The 13,413-nt window shown below is 33.7% G+C and overlaps 1 protein-coding gene across 1 annotated transcript in view; it reads left to right on the plus strand.

Annotated features, from left to right (window-relative positions):
* Positions 1–4,424: 4,424 nt before the first annotated feature.
* LOC145728179 (uncharacterized) overlaps positions 4,425–13,413 on the plus strand; it is a 40,915-nt gene continuing 31,926 nt past the window's right edge. Inside the window, exon 1 of the mRNA XM_081978220.1 lies at positions 4,425–4,590. The gene's annotated coding sequence lies outside the window, so the exon portion shown is untranslated. The remainder of the gene's footprint in view (positions 4,591–13,413) is intronic.

Here is a 13,413-nt window from a genome sequence, read left to right on the forward strand (position 1 = left end):
ACTATAAACTCGCAACAATTTCGAATCAAAACTAGAGCCGAAAGAGGCATTAATGTGACTTAAAACGCAATTAACAAGTGAAACCTGAACTTCTGCAGACAAAGGGAAGTTGCTGAATAAACTTCGTTATGTTAAACAACGAGATATTGTTTCATTTACATTTCATTAAATTATAAATCTTGCGGCTTGTGCTCATTAATCTACAGCAAAGGAGCCAGCAAAGAATTTACTAATTGTTTAATTTTTGACTTGTTGAATTTTCAAAATAAAATAGTTTAATACCTATTATCCTGGTTGCATTGGAAAGATTCACTATTTTCCTGACTGACTTTTGCAGATCGAATTTTCAATTATGGTATAACACAATAGAAATCGCAACGAGATTATTGAGACTACACTAGCGTACCATAATTGCCATTGTAAATTTAATTCGATCTTCTAAACACGCCAACCGATAACTGAAGTGTAATGCGACCCCATTCAGTGCAAAGGTCGTAAACTTACCGAAGAGGCCAATTACACCCTATCTGGAACACCACAATGGAGATAGACTTTCCAATAATAATTATTATTTTGTTTCGGCAATCGGAAATAACCCCCATTTCGACGATTAACTAGGGACGTTTATAATTCGTTGAGCAATTTTCGTGTGCATAAACAGAAGACAATAAAAAACGAGCAAAAAACCTAACAGTTTGCGTTTTCAGCGCTACAATAACCGATTTCAAAATCCATCCGAGCTGCAATTAAACTGGAAATAATAGACCAGTTTCAACTGGCCGTGAATTATAACTTTTACCGGTCGAGTTAATTTTTTAAAAACTCCTTTTGACTCAATTAATTTAGAAATAACTGGAAGAACCGTCACGAGTATAATTGAAGCAAAAAAATAGTCAACAGTAGTTGTATAATCTGCATTTTAGCGTGAATTCATTTTTAAAACTATTCCATCATTTCCGTACAAAACCACTTTAAAAACTTCCATTTTTCCAACGGATTTTCCTCTCGACTTTAATTAAATTCGCGTCTGAGGAAGATTTAATTACAAAGGACAGACAGTAACTTTTCGATTAATTTCCAACTGCTTGCGGTATGTGAAAAATTGCCATTCTTAAATCGTTACAGTGTCATTGTACTAGTACCGACTGACGCGTTATGACGTGATAAGATTAATGTTGAAGAGATTAAGGTTATTATGAAATACTAAGTCAAAATAAAATTACATTAATTTTCAGAGAAAGTAACAAACTCCAAACCAATCTTGAAGAAACCAACTAATTTGGCGTAAAAAAATTTGATATATCACATTCCTGCTGTTTTTCGGCGCGAAAATAACCGGGCACAGTTATCGTATGTAAATTAGTGCTCGCAAATGCACATACAATAACAGCGTCAGTAATTTATATCCCTAAAGCCAAAAAGTTCTGCAAGCATGTAACCTAAAATTATGAGAGTTTTAATTTACACGATTATTGCACCGGGTGAGAGAGCTCTGGCGTTTTTAACGACTTTTTGAAACTAAAGTGAATATCACATTTATCTTGTAATTGCCTTTTAATTGTAGAGAAAATGAGGAATTGATGTTTTGTTCGAAACAATTTTTAACTCGATGGAATCGGGAGAGCGCAATTTGTACGTCGTTAAGTCACAAAGAGGTCGTTGGTATTTGGCGAAGTTTGTTTGCAGAAAGTAACATTTTCATTTTTGCCGCTTCGTTTCACTACAAAATTAAAAAGGAAATAGCAAGTTTGTCAGGAAATAAGAAATCAACGTTTTGTTTGTCAAATGTAAAAAAAAAACGTGAATAGCTTATTTATAAATAAAATTTTAGGCCAAAAATTTAAAGGTACTTTTTTGCTGTGTAAGGTTTAAACTCCAAAAACCTGTTTAGTTCTAGAGTTTGTTAAGTAAACACACGCAAATCGTCTATACTTCGAGCAAATAAACCAAATTGCTACTCATTTAGAATTCCTACCAGCCAGTAATAAACTGAAAGGGATATCGGAAACGTTTCCTAATATTTACTTAGTTGGAAATACTTTATTTGCGACGATATTTCGAGTTTCCACCGATATCGTTCGGATACCGTCTACGTCGCGTATCTAATATACATTTAAGCCTGAAAATAGGTGTCTGGAACCGTTTTTCATCTGATTAATACCCAGTACTCCCACCTTTTTATTTAAATAAATACTCAAGCAAAACGAAAATTCAGACTGTCAGCAAATAGAAAAATAATTAAGTGCCAACCCACTACAGCCAAAAAAGTAATTTTATTTTAGATCTGGTTAAGGCCATGTTTTATAGTTTATAGTTAAACATCAATCTACAGATGTCAAAGCTATGTCAAGTAGTGAAGTGCTTTATTATTCTATTTTCTTGGAGTGGAAATTTTAAGATTAACTAAATCAAATCAATGGAAAAAGTAGAATCCATGTAAAGCAATACAGATCAACGAGAGTTTTAACTAAAGTTGGATTAGACTTTTGTTTTGTTTGTATTTAATAAAACTTTGTAAAGGTATTCAGCATAGAAATGTACCTTACACCTCCATGAAGCAAATTTTGACAGTAAGACGTCAAAAGTGACAAAATTAGTTTCATAAAGTTTGCAAGTGCATTTTTTGTTTAGTGACACTCGTATACGTATTCAGCTAAAAAAATCACTTTATACCTCATGAATCAATATTTGACAGCTGCTTGACACAGAAAATGTCAAAATTCGCTTGGCTGCACGATTTTCAGTCAAGAAATATACCTTAAACTTCAATGCCTCAAAATTCTCTAAAACTTTTGTATTTCATCTTATTGGACTCACTTTGTACGCAAATCTGGTACATGTTTAGTTTTTGAAGCTTTAATTGGTTTCATACTAGATTTAGCCAATAATTCCACACTAATTAGTTCAAAAATGTTTGCCGAGTGAAGTAGCATCGGAATCTCCAATATAAACGCGGTTGCAATACTGTTTCCATATCGGCAAAATTACGAATAGAGTCGCAAATAAAGTATTGGAACCTGAATAAATATTAGCGAGAGCATCCGATGTACATTTTAGTTTTGAATTACTAGCAATTTCCCTCATAGCACACTGGCTGTGTGATTTTGTTTTGTTTCAACTTCCAGATTACTGCTGCTACTGTTGTGGCAAGAACTATCGAGGGGGATTTCCCGAATTTTATATGGAAAAGACTAAAATCCGGTTGTTTATCAGTTTGGCGCAGAATTTTCACTGCAGTTAATTAATAGCATTTTTAGGTGTTTGTGGTTTTTTTTTGGCAGCCGGAATATAAATGAATTTTCTCTGAATAGAATCGTTTAACTTTTAATTAACCAGCGAGGGCACGTCGATGTTATAAATATTCATCGGGCTTGGCACTATATAAACTGCAGCAGTTTAATTCTGCTTGTAAACCAAACAACCGCATCTATAGCATATGATGAGTTTGCCGGCTTTAATTTAACCATCCGAAGGGTTTTTTCTGCTGAAAGTTTTATATCGAATCGAAGCAGCAACAAACCAAACCGCCACAAAGCGAATTTGGCGGTATCAGGAAAATTCAATGTGGGCAAATACTTGAGACGTGTAGGATATGAATTCACGACATGGCGCAAATTGCAAATATATTCCTTCTTTTCCCAACTGAAAAGTTCGCCGCTTGCGATGCAATGACATGAATAAAATATGCTGAAATAATTTACCTTTTCGTAGCGCCGAAGTTAACGCATCCTCAAACTTCTAACTTTCAATGACAAGTTTTGCCATGCACTTTGAGTATATTTTATGCATTTGCAGCAAAAGAAGTTAAGCTGTTTATATGACGGATTTTGCCAAAAGTTTCTAATTTAATATAAAAAAAACCGATCCATCTAGCTGGAAAATCAATATTATTTTAACATCACCTAGAAGAATTTTAAATTAAATTTATGCAAGAAAAAGGTTGGTACTCTTTATTCACCTTTCAGTGTGCAAAGGTTTTGTCCTGTTTTGTTGGGTAAATTATTTTTTATTATTTATGGTTTGCTCAAGTTTGAGAGAATTTTTCAGATTTACTGATAAATAATTTACATTTTAGTAAAACATCGGCAATAGAATTGCCTGCAGCTTCTATTTCACTAAATAATTAGAAAAATTTAAATTTATTTAAATAGAATTCCGTACGTTTTTCGAGAAACAACCGCCTCTATTTAAATCCGCCACCGGGAAACATTACAGTAAAGAAAATCAAAACGGAATAAATTCCGAACAGTCAATTCCTCCAAATCAAAACATTCGATTGCCATTGAGATTCCAAACTCATAGAGTTCTTCGAAAAGCACAAAACAAAATACAACAAACTGCAAAATGCATCCCTTGCGCGATTCTGGAAAGCGACGGGCTCGCGACGCTGCCTCAGTTGCCTGGATAGCTGAGTTTCTCTCAGTCTCATTCTGGATGCCAGCATCCAGACGTCGGATTTGCTTTGAATTAGTCACGCGACGATTTCTTACCGGGCCGGTTCGAAAAATTCGTTGTCGAGTGACGAATAGTTGACAGTGGGTGAGTGAGTGAGTGGAAAACGTGAGTGAACCAACTGGATTCTTATCTAAGGTGTGTCTCCTTAAAGTGGTTTTTCAATTGTTTATTAATTTAGAGTGACATTAGTATTATTGTCAAAAATAGAAAAAGTGCACCAAAAACCACTTTGTTACAAAATGTTTTACCAAAACTGTGTACCTAAATGAGTTTAACACTGATTACAACGAATGAGAAAATAATTAATGCGTTTGGCATTAAATGGATTTGTTGGAAATTTACCTGTTTAAAGTAAATTGTTGTTGTGGTTGGAAACTGTAAAACGTACATTACAGACTTCCACTAACATTTTTGCTTAAATATTGTACATTTAGATTCTCCCCCGTAATATATTTTCTGTTTCCGAATAGTCATTCCTGTATTTGTCGTTGGGGAAATCTGAATGTTCGGAAATTGAAGCACCTCAAGTAGTCACATATATAAAGTATAGAAGGGCAGTTGTCTCGAATTGCGGAATTGTGCAAATAATAGAAAATTCAGTCGTCTGGGAGGCAATAGAAGTAGCAAGTTATATTGAATTTTTAAAAGCAAGCTGTTTATAGCAAAATGTGACTGGCAGTGAAATTTTCTGTCAATTTAAAACATAGCTGTATGTACATATTACCAAAAAAAAAAACGATATACGAATCAGATTATTGATTTTTCAGTTACCAAAATTTTAATTTTTTTTTCATTTAGCCTAAGATATTTGATATCATTTAGATAAACCTTATAAAAAAAGAGCAAAGATTCTCCCCTCACTAACAAGTTGTACTGTCAAAGATATCTCTATCTCAAGGATATCAATATCACGTTATCTTAAAATAAGTGGCTAAAGATGAAAAATCCCTGCTTCTCGTTAATTCAAGTTACAGAATTGAATCCCAGGAATATTAAAGTACAAATCAAAAATTTAAGCAAATATATAATGTTACTAACCCATGTTTTTTGGGCTTCTAGACTGTCACTGTCTTATTAGTTGACTTTCCAGAATTTGGAAACATGACCGTACCGTACTAATAATCGCTCTTTCTCGACTCGATCAATCTTAATAGAATCAATCAATTATTCTAGCAGATTATTCACTGTCGGATAATTTACTTACACTGTATTAATGAAGCTACTCAATAATACACAGTAATAATTAATTAAACCGATCACATCACTATGAATAAAGCCGCAACTGCAACATTTCAGTTGCATGTAAACAGATACGAACTGAATTAGTCCTTGGCTGGCCCAACTAATTATAAGACAGGTATTTGCTGCTTCTACGTTTCAATTTCAACAATATTCATAACTTAATGGGGTATGACATACATTGGTTCTTTATTGACTGAACAAACAAATCTAATTAAATTAAAATCGATTGGGAGTTACACCTGATACAGAAACTGATATTATTGATACCGTTTGAGTAGGATAATGTCAAACTAGTAATATCAATCCAGTGTAATTTGTACCTAAATTACAAATATCAATTAATAGAGATGGGAATTGCGGCATGTCCATTTACCCGATATTTTGGTAGTTATTTTAACATTAGATCTGGTAATTACACTGCAAAATGTAGAACTGTTTGAAAAGCTTGCAATACTACTGATTTCGAAAAAAAGTGTTTCAAATACTTCAAACTAAATAGATTTAAGTGATCGGACTTTTGTCGTAAATTTGCGTATTTCAACAAGTTGTTGCCAAGTTTCCTCCCCGACTATTAATACATCAACAAGCAATAAATTATTTTTAAAGCCCTTCGGTGTACGATGAGAAAACCCCCGCGAAGATTTGGAATCCCTTAAATTAGCGCCACTCTATTAATCACAAGAGAATTGGCAACCAATCAATTCCGACGCGGAAACAATTTCGGGGTGTTCTTAATTCTGTGCTTCAGTAACAGGAAACTCCGCGAAGTTCGGGCCAGAGCTCCCTTTGGTTTAATTAAAAAGCGACAAAACTTTAATAAAGTACATTTTTGAGATGCCGGCCGGGTCGAAGCTAAAGTGTCTGAAATATCGCTTTAAGAAGTAGTTTCGTCGATGTAAACTTTGTTCTGGATCGGTTCTGGAAGTCATTTAACTTGGCACTGATAGTCGTCATTTTTCTTAACAATCAAAAGTATTTGTTTTTAAAAATCTTTGAAACAAGTGTTGAAGTTAATAGAATAGATTTCAATTTTTATTAAAATTTGAAATGTACTATTTTCTTACTGTTGACTTTAACATTTGTTTGACTATTAACTTGTTATGTTTTAGTTTCAATATTTTTTCATGTACCTTTTGCGTCTAGTACTTTTAAAATCATTTTTCTCTTACAGAAAACAATTTTTGGTAAAATCTCTTTTTTGTCATGTGGCTCATTGTACCAGCAGAAACGTTCATCGAACTAAAACTCCCTTAATATTCATCGAAGCGTAACTCTCTTTGGAGAAACATTAAATTAGATCCTTCGAGATAAAGGGAGTCTCGACGCAATCAAATATGTCACAATCTCTTCTACGTTGTTCTCAATTAGCTCCTTTATCCTGAAATCCTTGGTCCCGAATATATATCTCTAAAGAAATAAAGTAAAAACCGTTTCCTTTCAGCGGACTAAGTTATTTTCTATCTATTTCCTAAATTGGACCCCCATTGTCGTCTGTAACTCTGGATGAGACTCGCGAAATATACTTAAATTTAATGTTCCGAAAACGGTTCAAGGCAGTTTTTTTCGCAAGACAAAGCACCTGCATATAATTTCTATGAAAAGAAAAATAACACTTCTTGAACCGGGCACGTGAAGCATTTCACGTGGGTTTTACACGAAAGTCACGTCTTTGATCGATCAGAACCGTTCTGTTGTGAAATTTTTCAATAGCCGATTTTAGTGTTTCATCGATTCGCATCAATCACACATATATCAGCGTAAAAGGCTTTTTGTGCAGCTTCACGTAAGTTACCGTAATCAGTCAAATAGTGATGTATCAAAGAAACTTTGTGTAAACGTGACTTACTGATGATTTCTGTCTTAAATAAAACGAAAACAAAAATCACAACTTATCATAAAGGTTTCCTAACCATTCAACAAATCCATTACGCAGTTGCCTACATGGAAGACAAATTCCCTCAGCAACTCGAAACCACATCGAAACTTTGTAACCCCGAAGGAAAAGAATGTATTATTTTATAAATTTTTAATGTGGAGAATGAGTTTTGCGGAACAAAACTTTGCTAGCGGGGGTTTAGCATAAAAATCTGAAGTGGCTTTTCCTTTCCAGATTACTTTTGGACCGACTGCCTTTTTATTGTGCTCGAGTTCGGAATACGAATTAGATTTGTGCAAAGTTATGCATAAAAAAATACCTTTATATCCAGTTACGCGAGAAATTCATTGCATTAAGGTTGACTTAAATTGTTTCGAAATCGAGTTTAATCCACCACGAAATGGAAAACGTTTTTTTCGTCTGTTCCGCTCGGTTTCTTTGAATTTGAGGTAACCCACGGAGATAAAGGTGCTAACAAATCTTCGTACGTTAAGGCATTCCACGGAAACCTTTTCCAATTGCGGAATGACCATATCTTGGAAAACCCTGAAAGCACCGATCCTATTTTCTAAAGAACATCGACAATAACCCCCCACGTTCTTTTCTGTTTTCAAACGTCTACTCCTCTAAAGCCGTTCAAAGAAATATCGCCTCCGGAACCGTAAATTGGCGTGTGTTTATTTCGTTAGTCTGATTGGAAGGCAGTTTAACACGACAATATAGGGCCAATTTACGATATAGATAGAAAATAAGTCACTCTGGTAACGGAAAGGCATTTTTTTCTTTTCATTTTATCAGCTTTTGCTCTTTTACCGTACTTCACTTTGACTGATTCAACTCACACTTATTTTCAATATCACATTAATAATTTACACACAAGTTTTGCAAACAATTCCTAGTCATATAAAAGAATAGAAAGAAACAAGAAAGGCACCGAAACGAGGATTCATATTCTGCCGCTTTAATTTTCCTACTTTACCTATATTTTTCTTTCCATTATTTTCTACTTCTATTTCTGAGCTTCAAGTGTAAAAGAGTAAAATAGTAAATAAAGCTGTAAACGCTGTTGCCCCACGTGTCATTGTTTGCAGTTTACTCGGTTTGATTCACTTTGCCAGATTAAAAAGAACTAAAAGGCGAAGAGAAAAGTAGGAAAAGAAGAAAAGGTTAAAAGTTATAATTTTTGCGCTAAGAACTGTTTTCTACAATATTAAAAGAAGAAGATTTGAAGAAGAAGAAAAAAAGAAGAATAATTATCTAACCTGTTGATTATAGTTTTGTGCCAAAAATTGTGCTTTTACCAGATTTCAAAAAAGTAGTAAAACTAAAAAAAAAGAATAGTCACAAAAATTATAGGTTATAATTTTTGCGTCAAAAACTGTTTTCTACCTGATCAAAAAAAAAAGAATAATTGAGAGGCAAAAAAAGAGAAGCATAAAATGTAACAAAAATTGGTTATGGGTTTTTGCGGAGAAAAAAAAGGGAGAGAATACTTCTTTTCTTCTTCTCAAAAAAAGACTTGAATAGAAAGAAAAAAATAGAAAAATAGCTTCCAAAATTAGAGGTTATAATTTTTGCAACAAAAGTTGTATTTTAGCAAATTAAAATAAAAGAGAACTGGAAAGTAAAAAAGGCACCAAAACTAGAGATATTTTTGCGCAAAAAGTTATATTGTTACCAAATTAAAAAAGAAGAATAATTGAGTAAATCGTGTAAATGAGAGGTTAGAGTTGTGTATTCTACCAGATTAAAAGAAGAAGATTTGAATGGAGAGAAAAACTGGAGAAGAATAGTCGACAACATTAAAAATTTTATTTTATTTTTTTTTAAATTGGTTAAAATAGTATATTCTATATTAAGAGCGGAAAGTATATATTTGCCGCTTGCACATGAAATTTGCAGCTTGAGGCGAAGCCGAACGCTGCAATCATGTAAAAGCGGCAAAAGTACTTTTGGCTCGAAATATAGACGATATTTTTTCGACGACTGCTGTGGGGTGGATTAGAAGGACAACTCACATCATTTTCGTCGCTCGAACTCATTGTCACCGATAAATCACTTTGACGGAATGTGGTTATTTCAAACAGGTATGTCAAGCGTTGTTATGGAAACGCCGAAAAAAGTTGGTGACTAGATTGTTAGTAGAAAGCGAAAACGCTCTAGAGCAGAAAATGATTCACTTTCTGCGCACGTGCGGCGAATGACCACTTTCTGCTTTGAAATGGAAGCGTACATGAGGTACTTTCAAAGTCAGTCGTCGAAAAAAGATTATTATTTTTTAAAGCTTATTTTCGTTTAATTATATTTAATTTATTACCTCCAGTTCAACGGTATTTCATAATTAATTCGAGTCCTTTAATCATCCCTGTACAATTTCTGAGCAAAATCGAAAAAAAAACTTATTGAAATATTTTAAGATCACTTTTTCGTTATATTCAAATTACCTTTTAATACCACTTCATAAGCTTTCGCTCGTTATCCGTCCGTAACTGAAGGATACTCAAAAAGGTTACGTTAAAGTTTAATTACTTTTTTTTATAAGACTCCAGTAAATTTCATATTACCGGTAAAAAGCCTTCCGCCCTTAATTGTGTTTTAATCTTCCGTGTGCCGTAAATTACGAAAAATTTGCCTTCTAAAATCCCGAATAATTATGGATAAAATTTGGGCAATTAGTAGCGGCAGTTTTTGCCAACTTTGATGTCGGCGATTTGGGCAATTAGTACCCGCTAAATTATTCAAAAAAAAAAAAACACCAAAATTTGGTTTACGCTTTTTGTTTTGCGGCACATTTCCATCAATGTCCCAAATAACGAGACACGATAACCCGGTTCCTTTACGTGCGGAGTTTTTGAATACGCTTAAAGCCCACTTGAAAGTCCGTTTCTGTCGAATATCTTCGTATCCGCACTTTGCTGTGGAAAAACTTTCACGTTTCAGTTTCCCTTTTGAGCGTCTGGAGATTTCGAATCGTGATTCCGATGATAATAGGATTAAATCGAGAGGGGGATCTGGATCTCTCGGGCCGAATTAACGGTAAACAAATTCTCCCTTATGTGGACAACTTTTCGCTTCGCTAAATTACCGTTTTGATGTGCGGCAATTTTTTTCCTTTTTCTCTGTCTGTGCACTTTCCGTGTTAAGGCATGCAAATAGTCTGTTGCGCGGAAATGCTGAAAGACCACAGGAAATAGACGAACGATTGCTTTGGTTCGTACATTTTGAAGTTTCGTAAAGACTTTGACAGTTCCCAACTAGCCATTGTGGTTTAGATGTAAAGATTACATGGAAAACACAGAATCGTAGACAATCAAAACCAAAGTTACTCATTGGGTTTCCATTAGAAGTCTGTCGCATAAATCTAAATTAAAACCATAAAAAAAACCCGACCGTCCATTATCCTGACAACTCCAATATCAAATTAAAATCTCAATTCAAAGGATCCTCAGGTTTTAATTAAAGGAATTTCCTATCTGACCTGACCGAGCGTTGTCCATCACGTAAACCAGTAAGCACAAACCAAACTCGTTCACTTCCCAACTAATCAAAATTTGCCTTTTATTTCCCCGCTGATTAAAAGGGATAAATCCGCACCTTAATCAAATCAAATTGCTCGTAAAAATATGGTTTTTGTCTGTAATTCTACTATTAAACTTCAGTAAAGTATCATAGGTTTTTCAAGTTTTTCAAAGTGATAAAGAGTTTAAAATATCAAGTGATATTTGATAATCAGGATGAAGAAGAAAAAAAAGCTCCAAGAACTGTATTTTACCAGATTCAACGAGGAAGAAGTGTAGATAAGTTGCCAAAATTCGGGAATTGTATATAATTTTCACACAAAAGTTGTATTTTATTAACTTGATAACTACATTATTTTGAACACGAAAAATAAATCTGCAAACTTCAACCACACAATTTTTGTGAAGCAAAGGTTCTTACGTATCTAATTGTTACATATTAACCAATATTATACAAGTAACCATATGAATGTTTCCGAGTTAGTAGATGTCAGATATTCTTCTAAACTTGCAAATTCAATCCTACACAATGGTCAGCTTGTCATTAAACATTCTTCATAGGGCATTCCGATTAGCTTTTGTGGTCAGGGAATATTTGACGGGATTGATGTGGGTTCGGCCCAATTTCCTGTTGATTATACGCAGAAATCCGTTGGGATATAGGTAAATCAGAATCGCATTTACTTTGGAGACTCCGGTTATTAAATTTGGTATATGGGCTTAATACGTAATCAGTGTAAAACACTAAAGACACACCTCATTCAGTGTGAATAAGTTTATTTAAAGAATGTTCAAACTCCCTTAAGTCCATATTTCAAGTTTTCCCTTATAAAGGGAGCTCTAGATAAACATAAATAACCGGTAAGATATCTTTAGGGGCTTTCAAAGTTAGTATATCTAGATTTTTTCTGCTTGAGAATATCGACACAAAAGGAAGGGCTGAATACGCTTTTAAAGCGGCGGTAGTAAATTTAAGTCCGTGTTTTGGATCAAGTTGTCACTGGAAAAGTTTCGAAAATTTGGCCTCTTAAGGGCTTCGCTTTAACCTGATTTAGTTTTTGTTTTATTAAACTACGCAAAAAACTACTAGTTTGAAGTGCCTCAAAAGCGAACAACGACCATAAATCAGCAGAAACTAAGTCTGATTTCTAGCCGGTCCAATAAATTTCTCTTATCGAAGAGCCTTCAGGCGTTCTTCTTTAACCACGTCTTCTACTCCACATCGCCGAATACTTCTAATTAGCAGGAAATTGGTAACAAATCTTGAACGGCCCTAACAGTGAACCCTTAGTTCGAAACGTGACTGACGCAAAATCCCGTATATACAGGTTAAGTAAGCAAAGAACCGTTTAATTAAAAAACCGACTACATTTTTTTTGTTGGTCTTGTTGATATTTCAACGGCTAAAAACGAAAAAAAAATGTGTGTTTATTTTTTAAGTAAACTATCAACACACCACAAAAATCTCAACTTAATTTTGAAATTGATAGACTGATTAGCTACAAAGAATAAAACCTACGATAAACAAGAATGCTTCTAGACAGCTGCTTTTCAAAAACTGCTTAATAATATTATCACTGTAAAGTAAATTCCAAATAATTTGAAATGATGTTTTATAAACTTAAGAAATGCTAAAGCACTCAAGTATTCTAACTTCAAAAACAATTTTAGAAACTGCAAAAAAGAATAATGAGTATAAAGATTTTTGGGACCTGGAGATAACACAATATTTAAACCTCCTGTAGATGTGCCAAAAACAAAAAGTAAACTTCACCTTTGTTTGTTTTTAAGTATGGGCAACAGGCAAAACAGCAAGTGTGATCAAACATATTCGATGAAAATAGTATAATAATTTCGTAAAACGTAAAATTATTTGAAGGTAAACTTGACAAAATTCATTCTTCAAACAGCTTTATGATTAAAATCATAAAGTTTTTTGATATCAAATTGAGGTGTAAAATTTGCTTTAAGTTTTTTGTTTGTTTTAAATAAAATGCCAGTAATATTTAAAATAATCATCTAAAAAAATTAATCAAACAACAAAGCTCTTACGTTAATAAATAAATCTCTATTTTCTTTTGAACAACAGAACTATAAAACTCCCTGTATATGTACCGTATGTGAGTTATGATAAATCACTGTTGATTTTGTCGTAAATCTCTCTGATGATAAATGAACGTGCCGTATCTGGCTGCAAATAGTTTATTGCGTTATTATTAAACGGTTGTGGACAAAGCTAATTACAAATTACAGATGTTGCTATCAAACTAGGACATCTAAGGAGGTCACAGATGAAGGATTATAATATCCGTTATTGAATGA

Source organism: Ips typographus, linkage group LG4 (assembly GCF_016097725.1).
Source record: "Ips typographus isolate SLU linkage group LG4, UJ_Ityp_2.0, whole genome shotgun sequence".
Taxonomy (NCBI): Eukaryota; Metazoa; Arthropoda; class Insecta; order Coleoptera; family Curculionidae; genus Ips; species Ips typographus.